A 24,191-nucleotide genomic window follows, 5' to 3' on the forward strand; every position below is an offset into this window, starting at 1 on the left:
GGGATGATCTGAAAGTATCTTGAAGTAGTATAAATAGGTGCATTTGGGCAGCTTCTTCACTTGCACTTAAAATTTTTCTCATAATCTCAATTGATCAAGCTTTGGAGCATTCTCTGGAGCATCCTGATCATTAAGGAAGCTCTCTTAAGTTTAATCTTCATGCTAAGGACCTTTGTAAGCGATCTTAGCTTCTGTAGTTAAGCTTTTATTAGTTCAAGGACCGAAAGTCAAAGATAGTGTAATTCTGCTTTGACTTTTAAATTAATCAAAATCGGTACAGCCATTATTCGAATTGAAAGTGACTATGTGTTGGTAATTAAGTAGGTGATAATCCCTCAAAAGGGCACCTCCTAATTATCACGGTTACTTAGTCAATTTTCGGGTCAAAGTAATGAACAGAAAAGTCAAACGAGTCAGTTTTTATAAAATAATTCATAATTGATAATGTAGAAGCTATAAAATACATTTCATCACTTAAATAACTTGGTAAATAATATAAGAACATGTTTAGGCATGTTCAACCAGACAATTCTGAGTTTAGGCTCGTTTTGCAACCGAAAGTCACAAAAGTAGACTTTTGCTTTGACTTTAAGTTCTGACCCGAATTAGTTTAGTTTAGTTATGCCTTAGGGTTCCTTTGTGACCATATTATATGTTAGTATAACCCTCTGAGGTTATACTACATGGTCCCATAGAAATCTGAGTTATTTGCATGATTCCGTTAATATGCTTAAAATTGACTATTATGCCCTTATGTTATAAAAACGAGATTTTTGAAAACGTGAGAGGACAAAAAGCTTTATTACTGATATATAAGTATGTCCAATAAATTTGACATCCGTTTATGGTCTCAAACAAAAGTTATGCAAGATATCGTAAAACAAAACTTTTTGTTAATTAAATTACATTTTTAGCATAAATCATGTTTAAACCCGAATTTTGGCACCAAACTCATTACCTACTATTTTATTATAATTTTTAGGGAATTTTGGAAATTTTGGTCAGATTTTATACTGACCATAACATAGAGTTCTTGTATGAATTCGGTAATTGACGATAATGTCCTTTTCATTAATAAAATGAGATTTACTTATCATTTATATGCCAAACCTTTTCCTACTGATGTTATATATTAAACTAGGTTATATACCCGACGGGTTATGGGTTGTTTTATAAAATGTTATATTTATAAAAGAATTTTATATATTTGATTTCTTATAATTGGATAACCTCTTCATACTAACATTTTATTGGTTTTTGATTTTTTTAAAGAACAACACCACTTTAACGTCCTTTCCACCACATGTCTTTCTTACCGTGCCGCCTTGCTAACATGACGCTTAATGTCTCCTATTTATACCCTCCCACGCTTAATGTTATATACCCATGAGTTTAACGGGTTATGGGTTGTGTTAAAAAACATAAATTGAATAAATTACGACATTTACTTCACATAAAAATATCTTATTTAACAGTGTTATCGGGTAGATCAATGGTATAATGACATAATTATTTTCTGCATTAATTAACTCTGAAAATGCGGCTCGGTAGAAACTTCACAACACATTTAAACGTATCCAAAAACTCAGAACATTTCAATGTACACCGTAACCTGTAGGACTATATATTTTTATACAAATACAAATATAGCATATTATTTATAGGTTATATACCCGTTAGCTTAACGGGTTATGGGTTGTTTTAAAAAAAATGTATTTGCGAATTTTTTTTTTCTAATTGATTTCTCATAAATTAACAATACAAGTTTTTTAGAAAAAAAAAATAACGGATTAATTTTTTGGCAAAAAGATTAAAAAATAGACAACACACCAAATCTCTTCATTATCTTCTTCACACATTCGCTTTCTACCTAACAAACCCTAAACCAGACTTCTTCCAAAAACGCGGTGGTTTCGCCTGAGGATCCGATCACTCCGCCGTTCTACATTCAAGTTCAACATCAAGTTCAACATCCGGTATATGTTTTTTGAAGATTTTGTAGTTTATATGTTAAATAATCAGAATCTAAGTTTTCAAAAACAAAATAATAATGACCGAAACTTCAATCGTTTGTGTTTCAGTTTGATTTCTTGACTTGTTTGCCGATCTGAATAATGTTTACTGTATGTTTCATTTTTCATCAAACCCTAAATCCGTGATAATGATCAAACACTTATCTTTCGATTACATAATATAATAGTAAATATTTTGTTGGTGGTTGTTGATTTTGTTTACTTCAAACCCTAAAACGGAGATTTTGATATATGTTCTTTCAACCCTGTAAGTTCTATTTTAGTGTGGTAATTGAAAATTCTTACGAGTGATCTTTGTGAGTTAGATTGCACAAACTGTATATGATTGTTTTTACACTGTTTTCGGTCAAAAATCTACACTGTTTGTAGTTAAAACATTGCATAGATGATGTATTTGAGTTAAAATGATGGACTTTTTTGGGTTAAAATGGTGCTGGTGAAAGTTTGCTAATGTAAGAGGCTCTTCTTAAAGTTGTTTTCATGTTGTTTTGATGTTCATAGTTCAAGGTACTCACTCACTTTAACTGTTATTACATTCATTAGATACCCACCGGATTTCATATGGTTTTTATATGAATGCTATGAAAATCCTTGTAAAAAATCCTTATTATTTCGGTGTTCTATTTTATATTCAAGTTCTGCATATGCTAGTGTATTTACCTTCCTAATTGTAAGTATCTATTTCATTCTGTGCAGATATGGATTCAAGAAAAAACGCTCATTCATTCATAGCGTTTATTGATAAAGAAGAGCCTTTCTTAATGGTAATTTTTTTTAATTTCGTTGGACTGTTATATGAATATTTGAGGTTATCATTTGACATGTTTGCTATTGCTTTATTAGGAGATATCAAATGATTTTGCTTATAATCTGTGGGGCGATAACATCCCATATTATGAAACAGTTGAAATACGGGATGGTGAAAATTTGAGAAAGGTGCGTATTAGGAAAACAAATGATCGGCCAGTATTTACAGATGGGTGGATCTTGTTAGTTAGACATCATCAATTGAAATACAAAGATGGGGTATTGATCAAGGCAGTTGGGCAGTTGAAATTTGAAGTATTGTGTTCTAAAGATTTGGTATGTCAGAACTCGTATATTACAGCACAAGTTGAAACAGAACTTGGAATGTCTGTAAGTGAATTTATATTAGTTCAGTACTCATTTTAAACAATTTTTTAATTTATTGAAATTCTATAGTAATAATTTGTTGAATTTCTTTTATAGCTAATGGCAGATAAATTTTTTAATGAGTTTTACGGCAAAAATTTCAAAGGTGGAATGGCCAAGGTTTATTTTGGACAAAGATTTTGGAATGTAAGACTGGAAGGAAGCTCGGAGGGTGGTTATTTCAAGGCTGGATGGGGTAAGGTGGTGGAAGAGGTCCCTCTAGACACTGACTATTTCTTGGTTTTTACCAGGCTGGATTCAATAACCGTTGATGTTTCGGTATTCGATCCTGACACCGGAACAAAAGTTTTTTCTAAAAAAGGTTGAGGGGTTCTTTTAAAAGTATATATCGAAACACATTAATTAAAACTATTTATAATTAAAATCTAATTTTTGTCTGAGGTTTTTTAAAATTTATAGTCTACTACGGATGATGATATGATAGTTGAATCAAAGTTGCCGGCTGATGTGTGTGAAGATGATCTGGAAGGAAATCAAAAAGATGTAGGTATTCAAGTTGTTCATTCTGAAAGTGTTTTATATGTTTAACATTTATGAATTTATTTATTTGAATTATTATTTAACTTTTACGTATTCATGCTTTATTAGACGAAGATACCTCCAAAAGTGTTTTATATGTTTAACATTTATGAATTTATTTATTTGAATTATTATTTAACTTTTACGTATTCATGTTTTGGTAACAAAGAATGAAAATCCGGTACATCATTTATTTATTCGAACTATTATTTAACTTTTACATATTCATACTTATTGTTTTTATTGTGAAGGTTAAAGGCAAGTCCAAGGTATATGAAGCTCAGGTATTTAAAACCAAAAATGAATATCGCTCAAGTCATTTACCGTTTTATATTTATAGTAACAGATTTATTTAAAAGTTATTACTTATTTGTGTTACTTTTGGTACAGACACAACGAAATCTTCGAAGCAGAGTTAAAAGGGTTGATGCAGCGGCAAGCACTGGTTCTCCGGTCTTGAAATCCACAGACCCGGTAGAAAACCAAATTGTAAGTTTTTTGACATTTACCCTTTATATTTCATAGTAACATATTTTTATAAAAGTTATTAATTATTTGTGTTACTTTTGGTACAGACACAACGAAATCTTTGAAGCAGGGTTAAAATGGTTGATGCAGCGCCAATCACTGGTTCTCCGGTCTTGAAATCCACAGACCTGGTACAAAACCAAATTGTAAGTTTTTTTGACATTTTTTTTATTGTTTACATAGTTCATATATCTTAATTACATAGTGGCTTTCGGTCAATATGGTTTCTGCAATAAATGGGTTTGGGTTTAAATGGTTTGGTGATAATATAGGCGCTATTTGTTTGGTTATAATATAGGCGTTATTTCTTAATTGATAAAATAGTGATTTGTTCATTTCGTTTGGTGATAATACATGCTTTATTTGTTTCATGATAATATAGTCATTTCTTCATTTGGTTTCGTGATAATATAGGTGTTATTCGCTTCATGATAATATAGTCATTTGCTCATTTGGTTTGGTTTGATGATAACTCAGGATTTATTTATTTCGTAATAATATAGGTGATAATATTGTTTTGCGTGATAATATAGTCTCATGTTCCTTTCGTGATAATATTGTTTTAGTGATAATATAGTCTCGTGTTCGTTTCGTGATAATATATAATTTCTATAATATATATCTAGAATATGTTCTAGTTAATTCAATTATGTTCAGACGAAGTGCAGGAAGACAGTTCAAAAAGTTAACCCACAATCACCGGTTTTGAACTTCACAAGATTTGCGGAACACAGAATTGTAAGATGTTATATATTAAATAAAATATTTTAAGCATTCAAGACTGATAAAAATCTCAGATTTCCATAAACATCTCAAATATCGTCAATTATCGACTTTTACGCAAATTAGGCGCATAGTATGGTTTAAAACCATATTTAGCACCTAAGACAAGATACCTACTGATTTTATAAATGAATTTTAATATTTTAATAGTAAGTATAAGTCTTGAACTCAGACTTCCAATTTGGTCCTTAAAACATATGTGAAATGACCAAAATGCCCCTACAGCGCATAGTTTGGCCATAAATGATAAACCTCACATATGTCTGATACCTTACTGATGTAACATGATAAAATAAATATTTTTACTGAATGTTTTAGGCCAGAACCTCAGTTTACTATTAAATCTCTTTTATAAACTTTAAAATGACCAAAATACCCTTAAGGGGCTTAAATTGGTTTTAAATTCGTTTTGGGCATAATTGAAGATATCCTACTGATATCACAACATATTTTAAGCATAATAACCTATGGAACTTGTACTTGACTCATCCGGTGACCCGTTATGCTTATACGCGTTCGGTACGTTTATGTAACTAGTTTGCATAAACTAGCCGAAACGGGTCAAACCTTATCATTTTTACTTCAAAATCCAGAATGTATTTAGTTCACCCATTTTAGACAAGTCTTCATACTTGTCGGGTCTAAAATCACATTCCAATCCGGTCACCGCTTAATCTAGCGTTTCGTACCGTAAACCTTTCTTTAAAATAACCGGTCTAAGTTACAACTTAAATAAGACCCGTTAGGAATCTAATAGGTTAATATGACCTTCGTTCCAGATTAGGAGCCCAGTAAAAGCTACCTACACTTGTTGAGTAGGATATACTGCTGAGAATACAAATTTTACATTTTAAGCTTAGGTAAATACTTTTAACTTATTTTCCCTTATACGGGCTTGGGATATGGTAAATTATTACCGCTTGGTCGGGTATTGAATATTTAATCGATTAGTGGTTAAATCATTAAGATAACCCGTTTTAATCTATTTTGTTTGATTTAAGCATTTGGGGGTTAATGACCGTCTCCTGGATATCCTCGGCTCATTCATTTGAAATGGCCACGACTTAAGCACGGGGTGTAGGCATACACCTGACAGTTGCGTATGTAAAATGGTATCCCACTCCTGAGGATAACTTCTTGTGGGCTTATACTAGTGGTGTGTCTATTAATCTTGTCTCGGCTTCTATCCCGGGCCCTGAATGTGCGACAAACATGTGAATCTGTATACAAGATTATTTTATATAATTATCCCAAGTTATAAAAGAATATTTGTGCCTTGTGAATTCAAATCAATTTTTATAAATGTTTTCAAAAGAGTCAGTTAATTGTATTTACCAGTGTAAACTGACATATTTTTCAAAAAGACTAAGTGGCAGGTACTACGCGAAATTGGCTGGAAGCTCCTGAGCACTAATTAAAGAATCTTGCAAGTTCTTGGTGTTTAAAGTTTGTCGAACAATATTTTACTTTATGTTTTAGATCCGCCTGTTGATCCACTTACAACTGTTTGTATAATATTTTATTATACTTTGCATTTCGGTTTGTATTGACATTTTCTACCAAGACTTCCGTTGTGCATTAAACTGTGATTTTTGACTATGATGATATCAACTACATCACAATACTCCCCACCAGGCCCACCGATAATACGTGGAAATATCGGGGTGTGACAACAAACTAACAACTTAATCCCTATTCTCTTTCCTTTCATTCATTACTATTTATACTAATATTCATCTAACAAACTATTAACCCTATTTAGAACTTTCACTTTGCCCCTTATAGAATTAACATATACTATTAAGGTAAATCCTTTGAGGTAGAACCGTATTACTACTTCCCCCATCAATTAAGTCTTGACCTCAAGACATGCAAATGGAGTGGTCCGAATCACGAAAAACCCCTGTCTGCATATGATCATAGGACGCCTGATTTTCCAGCACAAAATTAGCCCCCTCCATAACATCATACTCATCCTCACCCAATAACAAAACCCGAAGGGTCCCTTCAGGGCATTTGTGAGCCGGCCCATACTGTTGACCACAACAAAAACACAACCCCTTCTTCTTACGATCCTCCCACTCTGTACGAGAAAGCGCACGGACCCCTTATCCCGCTGAAAAACCTGGCCCAGAGTCGAAGGAGGAATACTAGCCTTTGAGGTAGAACCGGGTCGATTGGAGTTGGACTAGGCTGTGGAAACTTAATCAAGGGTGTTAGGAGGTAACGAATAGTGGGGCGCAAAATGGCCCAAACGTAAAAAACCCATCCCCCAACCCAAAGGTCTGAGACCCAAACGGCTGAAGGTATCGGAAATGAGTTATCGACGATGTCTCAGAAGGGCGTAACATGGATTCCACATCCTTAGCCAAATACATAGCGTCCAATCGAGACTGAGGGCAATGCAATCGCACCCATTGCTTCACATCAGGTTTTAATCCAGCAACAAAGCAACCCAGTGCCTGAGATTCGGGCAACCTAGGGAATAGATACTCGAAATCATCGATGTAATCATAAATCGATTCGGATTGCTGAATCGTGGCTAGTTGTTCATACGGATTTTGAATTTCCACGCTACTAAAATGTTGCAGTATTTCTGATTGAAATTCAAGCCAAGAGAGAGACGGCCGAACCTGAGTGATGATCGTAAACCATTGTTGAGCAACACCTATCATACTGAATTGAGCAAGCTGCAAACAAGAAGCATCAGCAGTATGATTGAGATCGAAATACAAATTTGCCTTCTGGATCCAGCCTTGCGGATCAAAACCAGAGAACTCAGGAAATTTCACCTTCTTCACAGCCCATGGTAAGCCAGATGGAGGATCAGAAGGGCCAGATTTGGGGTCGGACATCGAGAACACCATACCTGAGGATCCAGATGAATCATCCATATGTTTCTTCTCCTGCGATTTCATCTACGCTAAAACAACTTTGCAGAATTCAGCGGATTCTGCACGATCTTCATTCAATACAGAGAGACACGCCCTGATCTCTGTAACATCAGATTGTAGTTGCCGTATTTGCTGCTCATGAGTGTTCAAGCGAGATGTCTGATTCACCATGAGTGAATCGGAAAAAACAGATGGAAGAATTGGATTGAAACGAAAATTGAAGGAACAACACAGGAGGAATTAGGAGGTAGAAATCGGAATTAGAAATCGGATGTAGATCCGATAATCAAAGCTGAAATTGCATTGGATCTGAGATCTGAACATAACACAAATCTGGAAATTGAAATCAATAGGAGAGCAGAGGTGAGGCAGGTCAGACCAATGATAGAGATTGGAGGGTGACTTTGTGAACTAAGATCTGGAATTGAAAGAGAATAAGAAATTGGCGGGAAGATTTCATTAATAAGAACAAATGGAAACGGAAATTACAGAGATAATTCCAGGGCTACGCCCTCTCTTAGCCCTCTCTCACAGCAAACGCAGGAGCCCTAACAAACTAACAACTTAATCCCTATTTTCTCTCCTTTTATTCCTTACTATTTATACTAATATTCATCTAACAAACTATTAACCCTATTTAGAACTTTCACATTGCCCCTTATAGAATTAACATATACTATTGAAGTAAATCCTTTGAGGTAGAACCGTATCGGTAGCTTTGGTCCATGTAGGATCGTGTTCTGACCCAAATGAATCATTCAGAGGTGTTCTTCTCTATTTCAGGCGCGGAATAACAAGAAACGGAGGTAGAAACAGCTGATTCTTCACTTAATCTACTGATTGTATTGATTTGACAATGGTTATAGCTCGATCTTCACACCGGCAGCACTTCGGTATGGAATATAAGGCAATCTTATGTGATTTCGCTCATGAGTGCCTATATATAGGCCTGATGATTTCGCTCTTATGTACATGACATATGAGCGAAACCCTACAAGACCATATAAGCGAAACCTCATGTTCTTATGAGCGAAATCACCTCACTAAACACATACATTCTCCTATTTTCTCGTAATACGTGCCCTAATCTATACAATACAATGTAAGACTCAATATAAGACGAAGTCGACAGATGTAGTGCACCAACAGACTCCCCCTCAGATGTTGACGAGTCGACTATCGAGTCACGACAATACTGTGTCTTCACTTCTTCAGTCTTGATCAGTCTCTGGGCTTTTCTCTCTCTATCTTCATCAACAGACTCCCCTTTAAGCAATCTCTGCTTGAATATCTTCAGACTCCCCCTCTCGATTTGCTGGCATTTCTTTGTTCTTCAGCAACATCAGCTTCAGGATCATTGTCTGGCTCTTCATGTTCCAAGATCGAAACCTGGCTCAAGCTCTATCTGCAGAGTCTTTAATTTTCAGGATCGAAACTTGGCTATTCCTGCACAATCTTAACCTAGAAGAAAATTTTCTAAATTTAACAATATGTATGCACCAACACTGACTCTCTCTCAGAAACATATACATCAACAATCACTCTCCCTCAGATCACATACACATGATGAACCACTTGTTGATTTAGAAAACATATTTTCACATTCAAAGCACACTCCCCCTCACAACAATGTCTTCATGTTTAGCACTTGGAATTTTGAAAATCAGCTTTCCAACATCAGTTGTCGAAAATCTTTTTGACTTTTCAAAAATTATGCTAAAACACACAAAATCTTTTTGGAGTTTCTGAAAGAAAGTTAATGACACCACTTGAAGAATCAAGAAAATGCAGAAATGAAATATTTACAAACAATATTTTTGTGAGTTTGTGCAAAAGGATCATATCAGTTTATGAGACATGTCACTACCACCGTTAAGCTGCATTACATTTTAAGTTCTAAACAATTCACCTAGATTGTTAGTATATTTGTCCACTTAAATTTTCACACAAATTTCAACTGCTTCGAGATATGAATTAATGTTTTAAGCACTTAAACTTATTCGAGTGTCCTACTTCTTGAATATACTACCGTATCCAGATCCCAATATTCAGTCTTACAGGTGAGTATACCACAGATGATATCTGTTCAGGGGTTTGATGCGAGGGCCGTGAGAGCTCAGGTCGATACTTCCGTATACGCAAAGAGATGACGGCTTCGACTTTTTGGTGTGTCCCCCTTTAGAGGATCTTTTGATTACAACAGCAGCGACTATCAATTTTATTGTTTCATCAGCTTGCTGAGGGTGAAGCTATGTTTCAAGCTTTTGCGGAAAGCATTATCCAGGGACTAGGTCAGAACTTCCATTCAGCAGAAGTCCCAGGATAATACCCCAGATATCACTGAGCATAAAGACCTAGTATCTCAGAATAAGGGACCTTTCAAACAAGATTTCAGGGGTTACCTATATATCCAAGAAGTTGTTAACCCACAGAACAAGCAAGTTTGATTGTTAGGTTTATATCTCGTCACAATTTACTAAATGTGTAAAAACCTACTGACACATCCACAGTATAATTGTTTATCACATTTTATCTTTACAATTCTCTAGCATGTTGTGACAGTCCATTGATGTACTATCATTTCCTCTTTTCACAACAAAAACTCATTTTTTATTTTATCATGTTTTTGTCTTTTTCAAATTTTTCATGTTTTTGGATTTTCTGAAATTTTCTTACTCCCCCTAAAATGCAAACACATTATCGAAAAATTTGAAAACCATCTAAACTCTTGACCCACTTGAACACAAAAGTAAACAAACTGTACAAAACTTGACAACTGACATCGAATCGCATCAAATCGCCATTCACTATGCATAAACAATCAGAACTCCCCCTATCACAAACCATTTTCTCATTTAGATTTCAAAACAATTAAGTTAGTTTGTTTCAATCAAAATGATTTTTCCGGAAAATGAGTTTGTGTTTATCACTTGTAGGTTTACCACTCGTTAAGTACGGGGATATGGTTCATCATCTTGTTTATTTTTGTCATGTTAGTAAATCAAGTACAACTTAATGTCCCTGATTTACCGTTTTGCAATCAAGTAACCTCTATATCACTTGTAAAAATAACCACTTGTAAAATCACCAACAATACCACTTGTAGATATATCTGAACAATTACCCACTGTAGGAATGTTACGTCTACATTTACCAATCAGGATGTCGATTCCTGCTTCGCATTTACCAATCTGTAAGCTCCGGCGTAGTCCTTTTACCTGTAAAATTTTAATAACTTTAAAAACTTTTTCAAACAATCTTTTGAAAACACTAGAAAGATGCCGATTCCTGATCCACGATATAAACTTGGGATCTCCGGCATAGTCCTAAGACTTTAAGGGAAACAGACTTCCATCCAAGTCTTTTCAGACTTGATGGCTTTCAACTCTTGCATAGTAGGGTTGTATGTTGCCTTTTTAGTTGCATAAAAATCTTTAACCCCCTTTGCTTTCCCATTAAGCATTTTCCCAAATATTTTCTTTACACTTCCATTAAATGTTTTTCGACATCAAACTTAGTTTTATCTGTGTAAAACTGATTCGAGATATCAACTTTTCCAACTTTCTGTTTAACCTCTTCAAATTTCAGTGATGGAAACTCATCATCATTCACTGAAATTTTCACCTCAACCTGTGGCTCTTCTGGCTTTGTGGAACCAGATTCATCGCCGACTTTTACATCAACCTTTTTAACAACCCACACTTGGTTGTCTTTCTCTTTCTTTTTGTACAAATTCTTTTTAGAACACTCACCAACCTCATATGTTGAATTTTCAAAAATTTTAAATATTTCGGTTGGTGGTTCAATATCAACAACTTTTTCTTTTAGCTTCTTAGAAACTCCCTGTTTTGTTTTGGCGTTTTTCTGACAGTTCCATGCAATGTGACCAACTTCATTGCATCTGTAACAGGTTCGAGTTTCCTTTGGATAACATCCTTTAGATCCATTCTTCTTCTTTTCAACAAGAAACTCTTGATTTGACTGTCTCCAGAACGATTTCTTTTGTTCCTTTTCTGCGCTTCCACCTGAAACAAATTCTGTTTTTATTTTAGAATTTTTCATATTTTTATAATTTTCTGGTGGAATAAAGCCTAAACCTTTCTTTTTGTAGCTACGATTTTGGTTAGGTTTCTTTTGAAAACCAGAACCAGAATTGTAACCCTTTTTCTTGTTTAAACGTTGTTGAACTCTTGAAGTGTACTTTTTAGGTTTTTCATTAAGATTTAAATCTTTTATTTCAGAAATGTTAATTTCTGTCATTTTGAAAACCTTTTTGATCATGTCAAAACGAACACTTCTTATTGGAAATTCTTTGTCAAAACATAATTTGTCCGAATCATTTAAAGTGTATACGACTTCAAATGTTCCATCATCCAAATTTGCTTTCGATAACAAAAATTCTTTACTGTAAGACCGTTTGACTGACGACTTTGGACTGTTGACTGACAAATTTGACCCTCCAGACTCTGACTTTGACTCATCCTCATCAGTATCCAACACCTGATCGACCACCTTTTTTATTAACTCAGACTCATGATCAGTGTCAGACGAGGTAAACGTGATATCAATGTTTTCTGGTAATTCATCAGTTGTGTCGGTTTTTAGCTTTATATTGACTGCCTTTTCAAGTTGCTCCTCGTTTGGTTTTCTAGGAGAATACCCTTCCCAAATTGGAGGTGGACACTTGTTATAGCTAACAGTCGTTTACCACTATTTTTCTTTTTCTTCGGCTTCTCATCTTGAAAAGCTTCCATACCTGCAACAGTTGGGTAAATACGATCAATGAGATAATCAGAACTAGAATAACTTTGTAACAAGCGTCTAATTCTTTCATTCTCAATCTTCTCTGTCTCCAACTCTTGCTTCCATTTAGCACTCTCTTCGATGTAGAAGTTGATAGCTTTCTGCTTAGTCATCATCACAACATTCATCATCGTTAATGCTTGTTCTCTTTCTGAATTTGTCTTTTGGAGACCAGTTACTGTTTGTTCAAGACATCATAAGATTCTTTCACATAGTTGAGGTTGAACAGTAACTGCTCCTTCTTTTTCTCATATTCAGCAATTATCTCGTCTTTTGCTGCACATCCCTTGCATGCTTCCAAACACTTTTCACAAGGCTTTACAACTTCAACAATCTTTTCAACTTCGATTGTTTTCACCACTTCTACCACTTTCTCTGTCTCAACCACCTTTTCATCAACACTTTCAACTTTTACATTCTGAACAACATCTTCAGTATTCATTTGTTGTTGTTCTTTAGCAGCTCGTTTCTCCTTCAATTTCTCCATGCGATCTGCAAAATAGAAATGAAAACTTTCAGAAGAAAGATGAGATTTAGCAATATTGATATGTTTCTCTTCCTCATCATCACTACTGCTATCAACTGGTGATTGATCAAACTGTACAGATTTTTCAGAATCAGCATCTGATACACCAGAATCAGACGGTGTGACGTGTTGTCGTAGGTACACGCAAATTTAATCCAATTACAACTAATTAGCTAGCGGTAAGTGGGTATCGAACACAGGGAGTTTGTGGAATATGTGCTATCTCGATGTATGTCTAAATTAACTAAAGTAAACTAAATTGCAAGAAAAGTAAATTCACTGATTTGGTTGTTTGGTTTTAATTGTCTAAATTAAACTAAATTAGATTACAAATCAAAGTTAACTTTTGTAACAGGATAAGAGGATAGTGATCATCCGGAGTTTCAGGTTTTAAGTGACAATCAAGGTTTATGTTCAACTGGAAAGAACTACATAGACATAGCTCATGCAAGATCAATTGTTTGTGATGAAAGGGAACTAAGTACTCGGATTCCTAGAACGCGAGGTTGTTACCCGATGACCAATCAACATATATCCAACCCTAATCCCTCCCATGATATCTCGATTGCCAACGGCACCAAGAACGTATGGTTTAGAACTATGATCAAACACACATTAACAATTTACAAACAATCATTCAAACACCATAATAAACTAAACAACACATGCAAAGTCTATTATTCCAGAAATTAAAGAACAAAAACATAATTGTCACAAGTAAACCTTACATTCGGGATGATCACCAAGCAAACCTAGCCGCTCATAGTGTGGTGAATAATCGTCACAATCAAACCTTTGTTCATTCGAATCCAAAACAAAGTCCCCATGTTTAGACCACTCAAGAACACAAGAAGATAGCCAAAAATCGCCCCTAAACTGCTCCAAAACGTCCCACCATCATTGGCATTGAAAAGACACAATAAAACATCATAAAATAGGGCAGTTACACATTTCTCGCTGGCCTCCACCGTAAATTACGGCTCCACCGTAATTTACTGTGGGCATAAAAGGTTTACGGTGCATATTGTCTGAATTACGGTAGGCTCCAGATGAAATCCAGGTCCACCGTAAATTACGGTAGGACCGTAATTTACGGTGGAGGGCTGATATATCTTCTTTTGTTTCGTCTCTTGTTCCACGCTCGACCCGTTCGTCTCTAAACCCTCCAAAGCTGCATTTAATCCATCTTTTAACTCCCGAACCGCACCTGAAACATAAGCAACAGTAGTTATCTAATTCAAGATAATTACACGATTAAGTGAAGGATTATTTCGTCTTTTAATATGATTAAGGGTTGTCCAACGGACCACCCGTCACATCCCCACACTTAACCGTTGCTTGTCCCAAGCAACTCATCAAATCAATTTCAAAATAAGTGATCAAATTAAACCAAGCAAAACAAGCAATCCTTTTACTAACCCCTTTTTAACACCCAACTAATGCACCCCTCTCTAAATCTCTCCTCTCGGCTACAAGTGAAAACTAGCAAAGATAAGCTAGATACACACTAGGCAAACGGGTGGTTGCACAATCATAGGCTTGTACCTAAATCGATCATTCTCCTAAAATGTGTCAAACATAAATACAAATCAAAGGGACTTTCAAGGTTGTAACGCGGCTAGGTGTATAGGTAGGAAATGGAATATATATGAAGTAGCGAAAACTTGACCCGGTCTTTTATTACAAAAAAAAAAAACAAACAAACAACTATCAAACTTAACTACTATATACAAGATAACTAACATCACTTTTTTCTATTTTTCATTTTTTTTTTTTTTTTTTTGCAAACAACAATACAATAACGCATTAACCATATCTACTTCAAACTAGCAAAACTACTAATACTATCACTAACACTATAAGACCGGGTCAAATTTGGGTAAATTTTTAAGTAGCTAGGGGTAACAAATGATAAGCTTTTAAGGCACAAAATGGGCAACTAAATGTCCAAACCCCCGTCCCTCTCGCTACCATGCTCATATATATAATTTATGAGGTCCAACCCCCCAAATCCCACACTCGCACTCACCAAGACGAGGCAACCTAATTGCCCTTATCCTTTTCACATGAATATCAAGCTAAGGCCTCAAACCGCATTCAAGCACAAGTTCTAATGCACCCCACCCATTGCCACTCTCATCAAGAAAAATGTATTCTAATAAATTCAAGTAGTGGCTCAACTCTCACCAAGAAAGAACAAGGGGATATGGGTTACCGACATGTCATGCGGTTTAATACTCAAATGTTCAATTTTGGACCAGTTTTCGCTTGATTCTTAAAATTTTTACAATTTTTCAAAAATTTCCCCTCATCCCCACGCTTGGGATACATTGTCCCCAATGTATGGTTTTGAAGGGAAGATCGCTTAAACCACTACAACATCAATTGTTGCTTCTCTACTCAAACCACAACTTTCTTTTTGTTTTTTTATATATAACTAAAAACACCACCAACTTTCACAACCCATCACTAAACATATCAAAACACCTCCCAACCGCCCAACCAAAAACTTAAACATGAATATATACAAAGGTGCACAAGATGAGAACAAGACACAACCTGATTAGTAAATCAGCAGTGTTGGTAGTGATGCAGCTGCGATAATCGGACCGGTTCATAAACATCTCTTGGATTCGCCGATATCTCAATGGGGATGTTGCCAAACATCCCCACACTTGAATCATTGCATCCACGAGGATTGAAACGTAATAACCTGCCAAAACACAAACACAACAAAACCAAACAAAGCAAAACAAAACTAAACAAAACACAAATACAATACTCTACAACCTCGGGCTGCCTCCCGAGAGCGCTAAGTTTAAAGGTCTTCAGCCAGACCATACCTGATATGCGTTATGGTGGTCTTAATGCACACTTACCCGCAGCATTTCCAACAAATGCCCGGAAATTTACATGCCATCTCCATAGATCTGTCAGTATATTTGGCATGTTAAAGCTGCTCCTACGGGCTTTGCTAGTCCACTTCATGACATATACCTTAATGTCTGGTAGTTTCACCCTTCTCATCTTGTTCCTCGAACCCTCTTCCCCACACTTTTTAATTTGAATCATTGATATGGGAAGAGGTTCGGTGCACATATCCATCCCATCAGCCTGCTCTACCTCATAATCTGCACACATCATCTGATCTACAAGTGACTCTTCATCAGATAAAGGATCATTGGTGTGGTATTATCCTCCACAACCTCCTCCTTCATGTGAGAATAATCTATAATATCGTCAGGTAATGGTGAGAGGCGTTCTTCTATCTCTATCTTCAATTTTAAAGTATGACACTTAGAAACCAAGCAGCTGATTCGGTCTACATCGGACAGGTTGGGTGTTGCTAAATATTGCTCGAGTTTGGACAAAGTTACTTCCAATACAGCAAGCTCTTTTTCCTCCTCGGTCTCATTAACATAAACACCCTCGGGCTCAGAATATTCTTCGGGATGATATTGTCGATATCCCTGATACGGTCTATAGATGCGCGCTTCCATCATCTTTTTATTCCAATACTTCGGGTTTTCCGAATACACCGGGCACACATCATAATCATAAGTGTGATCGCGATCTCAACAAAAACATAGACCATCCATCCTTGCCTCATAATAAACTTCCTCGTCCCGCTCGTATCCATATGAATAATAGTCATCCTCCATTTCTGATTCATAATCGTCAACGTATGATGGAGGTGGAAGCTGTGAAACATAAGACACCGGTTTTCCATGTGCCCTCCTGTAGTGAGCCTCGTGGCAACCAATACATGGATGTCGTGGACCCCCGCACAATCTACACGTAAATAAGCTGAAATTTGTGTAATGCCCTGTCATCCTGCACAACACAACTCAACTACCAAGTGTAAATCATGAACATAAAAGAAATCTTTTTGGGATTTTTTTTATTTTTTTTCAAACTAATACACAAGATAACACACGTTGCGCACTACTCCCCGGCAACGGCGCCAAAATTTGACGTGCTGTCGTAGGTACACGCAAATTTAATCCAATTACAACTAATTAGCTAGCGGTAAGTGGGTATCGAACACAGGGAGTTTGTGGAATATGTGCTATCTCGATGTATGTCTAAATTAAGTAAAGTAAACTAAATTGCAAGAAAAGTAAATTCACTGATTTGGTTGTTTGGTTTTAATTGTCTAAATTAAACTAAATTAGATTACAAATCAAAGTTAACTTTTGTAACAGGATAAGAGGATAGTGATCATCCGGAGTTTCAGGTTTTAAGTGACAATCAAGGTTTATGTTCAACTGGAAAGAACTACATAGACATAGCTCATGCAAGATCAATTGTTTGTGATGAAAGGGAACTAAGTACTCGGATTCCTAGAACGCGAGGTTGTTACCCGATGACCAATCAACATATATCCAACCCTAATCCCTCCCATGATATCTCGATTGCCAATGGCACCAAGAACGTATGGTTTAGAACTATGATCAAACACACATTAACAATTTACAAACAATCATTCAAACACCATAATAAACTAAACAACACATGCAAAGTCTATTATTCCAGAAATTAAAGAACAAAAACATAATTGTCACAAGTAAACCTTACATTCGGGATGATCACCAAGCAAACCTAGCCGCTCATAGTGTGGTGAATAATCGTCACAATCAAACCTTTGTTCATTCGAATCCAAAACAAAGTCCCCATGTTTAGACCACTCAAGAACACAAGAAGATAGCCAAAAATCGCCCCTAAACTGCTCCAAAACGTCCCACCATCATTGGCATTGAAAAGACACAATAAAACATCATAAAATAGGGCAGTTACACATTTCTCGCTGGCCTCCACCGTAAATTACGGCTCCACCGTAATTTACGGTGGGCATAAAAGGTTTACGGTGCATATTGTCTGAATTACGGTAGGCTCCAGATGAAATCCAGGTCCACCGTAAATTACGGTAGGACCGTAATTTACGGTGGAGGGCTGATATATCTTCTTTTGTTTCGTCTCTTGTTCCACGCTCGAACCGTTCGTCTCTAAACCCTCCAAAGCTACATTTAATCCAACTTTTAACTCCCGAACCGCACCTGAAACATAAGCAACAGTAGTTATCTAATTCAAGATAATTACACGATTAAGTGAAGGATTATTTCGTCTTTTAACATGATTAAGGGTTGTCCAACGGACCACCCGTCACGGTGTTTGATCAAATACAACTTCCTTTTCTGAAGTAACATCATTCTGAACACTCTCATCTGAACTCTGTGAACCTTCATCAGCACTTTCTGAGCTTTCATCAGATGCAACAGACTCTTCCACCACACTTTTCACAGTCTCTCCAATAGACTTCATCCAGGTGGCAAACATGTCTGGTTCTCTAACAATCTTAGTGATAAAAGCTTTGTACTCTCCCTTTTCATCAACAAACATATCCCAGCTGAAGCCTTCAGGTAGTCTTTCATCATCTTGATCGACTATACATGCTTTGCTTTCAGGTGATATGTAGTTATTCCAGTTGAAGTCTACCAAACATGCTCTCTTAGAATCCTCAATCTTCCTACCATGAGCCATCTGTGAATCTTGTGATTGACCAACCTGCTGATAAATGGCTTTCCGGTAGTAATCATCTTTTCCAAACGGATTCTGAGCACCACTAGCTTCCCTGTTCTTGCACTCTCGCTTGAAATGACCTTTCTCCCTGCATCGAAAACAAGTAACTTTAGATTTATCAAAACCTAGAGTAGATACATGAGCATCAAGAAAGTCATTTCTCCCAGTAATTGTCTTGAACTTTTTAGCACGCCTAAGAACACTCGCTAGACACCATTTGATATCCATCAATTCCATCTCTTCGACGTCTATTTGATCGTAATCCTCCTTTGTAAGCATAGGATTTCTGAAGGTTCCAGCAACAAGACCTTCATATGAGAGCAACACTGAACCAAGTAGAGCCATGTGGTCTTTAGCAGTTTCTTCTGAAAAACTTTGACTTTCTGGAAGATTTAGAGCGATGTTGCACTGAATCACGTAACCATTTCCTGTCTTTGTGCCTTGAGACTGAAAGCTTGTATTTGACTATTTAGGATTGACACTTGGAAATGATGAAAATCCACTGCTGCTTTTGTTTGAACCCTGATCAACTTTTTCTGTTGAATCCCCAGCACTGAATGCAGTTTGGATTTTCGGACTTCTCTCAAATTCTGGAACTGAAATACTACACTTGTAATACATCTTCACGTCCTGTTGACCACTCGGACTATTCATCCTAGCGATCTTCTGTTGTTCCAGATCCTGACTCTCGATCTTTTCGATAAACTGAGAGATAGTTAATCCATCATAAACACCCGTGTTCTTTAGAATCATCAAGTACGTTCCACACTCTTTCTGTGGTAACGCATCGGCTAACTTGTCCACCCACTCCTCACGATCTTTAGTAATACTCAACATCGACATTGATCGCACTAAGTGGCAGTAACGTTCGATCAACTTCTTTGTATCCTCTCCCGGTAAGCTACTGAACAAATCAAACTCTTTCTTTAACAGTGCCTTCTTGCTCTTTATCATATTCTCACTACCCTCAAATTTGACTTTAAGTGCATCCCAGATCGATTTTGCAGTTTTGTCATGCTGTAGCAGAATGAAAATGTCTTCTTTGATTACTTGTTGAAGCAGACTGATCATCATTTTCTCGGCTTTGTACATAACCCGTTCTTGATCTGTGAACTCAGATAACTCTTTTAAAACCTGCAAATCTGTTCGAGGCAACACGTATTTCTTCAACATACATTCCCACGACCTAAGATGGTTTGCCTGAACCCAGTTCTCGAATCTATCTTTTCACTCGTAGTATTCTTCGATACTCATCAATTTCGGGGGCTTTTGGGCGGTTCCTATCTCGTTTTCTAAACTCATGGCTTGAACAATAGCAGATGGACCAGACGGTGTTGCAAACGCATTATAGAACTCGGTATCCATGATGACTTAGCACGTTTTTCAAAAACAGTGACAAATAAGCGAAATCAGGTGTTTGTGCACAATGAGCGAAATCCCAGAAGTCCTAAAAGCGAAATCAGGATGTTGTTTGGAGCAAAATCTCTGGTTATGTGACACAAGAGCGAAATCTGTTGTACTCAAGAGCGAAATTAGGGTTTTGGTTGACTTAAGAGCGAAATCAGGTGCAATTTTGAGCGAAATCAGGGTTTTGGATGTCCCTATGAGCGAAATTAGAGTTCTTGGTGATCACAAAAGCGAAATTAGGTGTACAAATGAGCGAAACCCCTTCCTAATGTCCGTATGAGCGAAATCTAGTCCGAAGGTAATTTGGTCCAATTTTAGTCCGAATTTCAGTGTGAAACTTTCAAGGATTTGTCTATGTCCAATTACGCACAGTCTGTGAAATTTTGATCCAATTTTGACCAGTAAAACTTCCTGAAATGATGAAAGAAGGTGTAGAAGTAAGAAATCTCAATGAAATCCAGCTAATCTCTGCAGAACTCCTCCTCCTGTGCTCTGATACCACTTGTAGGATCCTGTTCTGACCCAAATGAGTCGTTCAGAGGTGTTCTTCTCTGTTTCAGGTGCGGAATAACAAGAAACGGAGGTAGAAACAGCTGATTCTTCACTTAATCTACTGATTGTATTGATTTGACAACGGTTACAGCTCGATCTTCACACCGGCAGCACTTCGGTATGGAATATAAGGCAATCTTATGTGATTTCGCTCATGAGTGCCTATATATAGGCCTGATGATTTCGCTCTTATGTACATGACATATTAGCGAAACCCTACAAGACCATATAAGCGAAACCTCATGTTCTTATGAGCGAAATCACCTCACTAAAGACATACATTCTCTTATTTTCTCGTAATACGTGCCCTAATCTATACAATACAATGTAAGACTCGATACAAGACGAAGTCGACAGATGTAGTTCGATACAAGACGAAGTCGACAGATGTAGTGCACCAACAGTCCACTAGTCTGGAAGTGAGATCTTTATAATAATCATCTCGTGAAGGAAACCGGGGTGAAACGTGTTGTTGCATGAAGGATGTTCGAGGGTCGTGATGGTGTGTGGTCGAAGCTGATTGTTGCTGTTGCATCAAGAGCCAGAGCTTTGTCCCTTCATTAAACGAGCTTGATCTGGTGTCATAAGATGATGAATTACCTCTTTCGACAGCCATTATGGCAGGATCGATTAGATCATCACTACTATTGCTTAAACTCCCTATCGATGGCATACGATAATGATTGTTCGGTAAATAATTTTTCACATAAGTTCCTGATAGTACAACAAAGAGAAATATGAATCCAAAATATTTTTTAAACATAAAGAAAATAATCATCCCATTCTTAGTACTGTAACACCCCGAAAACGGGTTTGGTAATCAAACCACGTTAATAATTTTGAACGGGTAAAGTACCGTTAGTGGTAAAAATTAACCGGGTGAATATTAGGATTTAAACAAATAATCCTAATATTAATTAAAAGGAGAATAAATGATTTGAGAAAAGCAAATTTATAAGAAGCCCGAGTTAATGGGACTTAAAATAAAACGGGTTATAACTGCCGGGATCCACTAAGTAACTAGGAATATCAACCTAGTTAGTTAAGTGTTTTAAAATAATGAAGGAACTTGATTTTTGACTTTTTATAACTTTTGGAAACTAGAGGGACTAAAAGGGTTAAGTGTGAAAATAATTATTATTAAAACAAAAAATTAAAACTCCAAACACATACAAAGTGTGTGTTCTGGATCGAACGTACTGGAGAACAAAAGAGGGTTCTCTTTGAAAACCCTAACCTCACGAAAATTCAGCAAATCAAAGGGAATCGAGCTAGAAAATTTGGGGCTTTAACTAAATTAGTGATCAACCAAGCAAGAAGATCACAAGGTATGTAGAATTTTATCGTTTGATGATGTTTCGAAATTTGGATGAACATTCATAAATGAAATTTGAGATTCAACGTTTAATGTTATAATGAAAATGGCATTAGTACAAGGCTAGGAACAAACCCTAGATGTGAAATTGGTGATTTAGTGCCACAATCTAGTGATTGAAAGATTAACCTAGTATGTGATAAATGGGTTTTGATGATTTGACAAATTGATGTTGTATTGGTGTTTATAAACATCATACTAACTAGAATGAATGAACTATTTGAACAAATTAGAGATTTTTGTTAAGAGTTCATAAGTGATTAGAAGTGGGTCTTCATACAAGAGTTAAACCCATGATTATGGTGGTTAACGTGTATATGAGCTTATAATGATTACAATTACATGTTGATTTATTGTTATTTGATGTATGAAATGGATAACATGTTAGTTAATATGGCATCTCAAAGGATGATGCTTATTAAGTGGTTGATAATGTGCCTAAATTAAGTTTTGTAAACTTGTTAGTGCACTCCTATGTGTCAATTGGTGGTTTGACTTTTAAAAGTCAAACCGACCTATGATAAAGTTCAATAAATAATAACGGTAAAAAGATTGATAAGGTGTGAAGGTCATGATTTAGAATGACTAAGCTAACCACCTTGTGGAAATTATGGTGATAGTTTGACGCTTAACAAGCTAGGTGAAAGCTTGTGGATGATGCGGGTCAAATGGAGCAAGTACGGAAAGAAAAGCGTGGCATGGATGCAAGGTAAGTAAAACTTACACCATTTTTGTAGGATACGTGTTTATTTTACAAACTATAATGTGACTAATGTAATATCCGAAATAAAGGTTCTGACACGATTGATACAAGTCGGAACAAATATGAATGATGAAAACCATGATTTATGGTATAAGGGGCGAAACGGTGATTTAGTCTTAGAATGACTAAGAATTCATGAATTCTTGTTAAGATTACCTTATAGTGTAATTTAATAATGAGAATAGAAGCTAAGAGAAACGAATCTAGTGGTAAAAATCCGAAATGGGTCGGATGGGTGAAATGGGAAACTAAAACCATGTTTTCATTCTAATTTATGTAAATGTTGGTTTTAAAATCCAACGGGTCAAATGGTGATGATACACCATTTGACAATATCGACTAAGTGATTGTCAAGTAGTATGTAACAGGAGCGAATAGCAATTGGGTAAACGCTACGCCATGGAATATTGGTTAACTGACGCAAGGCACAAAACGGGTCTATGGGTCGACTCGAGCCAGGTACGCATAATTGGATTTATAGGTAAAAGTGATATTTGGTCAAATACTAGTGAAAGTCCTTCGTCATTAAATGAGGGACTAAAATTGACCAAAAAGCCCTTGATGGGTTAATTGGGCAAACGATACATACGGGTTGGCTAGGAACTTGCATTATAATCAAGGAATAGGAGCTTGAGATCTTGAGATAAATGCATGGATGTATGTATTTTGATTATTTAGAAACAAGTTGGTGTTTTAAATTACAAACGGGTCAAAATGTTGAATTTGCATAATAAGCCGAAGGCTTAAAAATTTAGAATTTTATTAGTTTGAATATTAAATTTTAACTCCATTTGATGGAGAATTAAATTACGATCACGTAGGAAGAAACGGATCGTAAAACGGATATGTAGTTCAAAAGTCATGCATGTTTTTGTCTATGTTAAGTTTGAGAAAATGAGCTGGGTATGTGCAGAATCAGCCAAGATAACATTCTGCCGAAAACAAGCGCTCGCTGCGTGACCACTAAACGATTTAAGGGCCGCGGCCCGCGACGATCGTCGCACCACGCGACAAAAGAGGTGAAGCCCGTCGCGCCACGCGACGGGTATAAAATCCGAAATTTGTTATTTATTTTGATTTTTCAGCTTTGAGAACTTGTTAAAAGCACTATTCAACTGGGATAACCTATGTTTATGGTGGTTGAATTTTAGGTAAATGTTTTTAAGGCTCCCGGATGACGATCAAGCAAGCAGAAGAACCGAACACGAGCAAGATACAAGCTTCCGCGATTGAA

The 24,191-nt window shown here is 36.3% G+C and overlaps 1 long non-coding RNA gene across 1 annotated transcript; it reads left to right on the plus strand.

Annotated features, from left to right (window-relative positions):
• The first annotated feature begins 3,624 nt into the window (after positions 1-3,624).
• LOC110867395 lies at positions 3,625-4,208 on the plus strand. The gene is made up of 3 exons (XR_002551571.1): positions 3,625-3,710; positions 3,998-4,030; positions 4,137-4,208. It is a non-coding gene; the product is annotated as an uncharacterized LOC110867395 (long non-coding RNA).
• The last annotated feature ends 19,983 nt before the right edge of the window (positions 4,209-24,191 follow it).

The sequence above is a fragment of the Helianthus annuus genome, chromosome 7 (assembly GCF_002127325.2).
Source record: "Helianthus annuus cultivar XRQ/B chromosome 7, HanXRQr2.0-SUNRISE, whole genome shotgun sequence".
Lineage (NCBI taxonomy): Eukaryota > Viridiplantae > Streptophyta > Magnoliopsida > Asterales > Asteraceae > Helianthus > Helianthus annuus.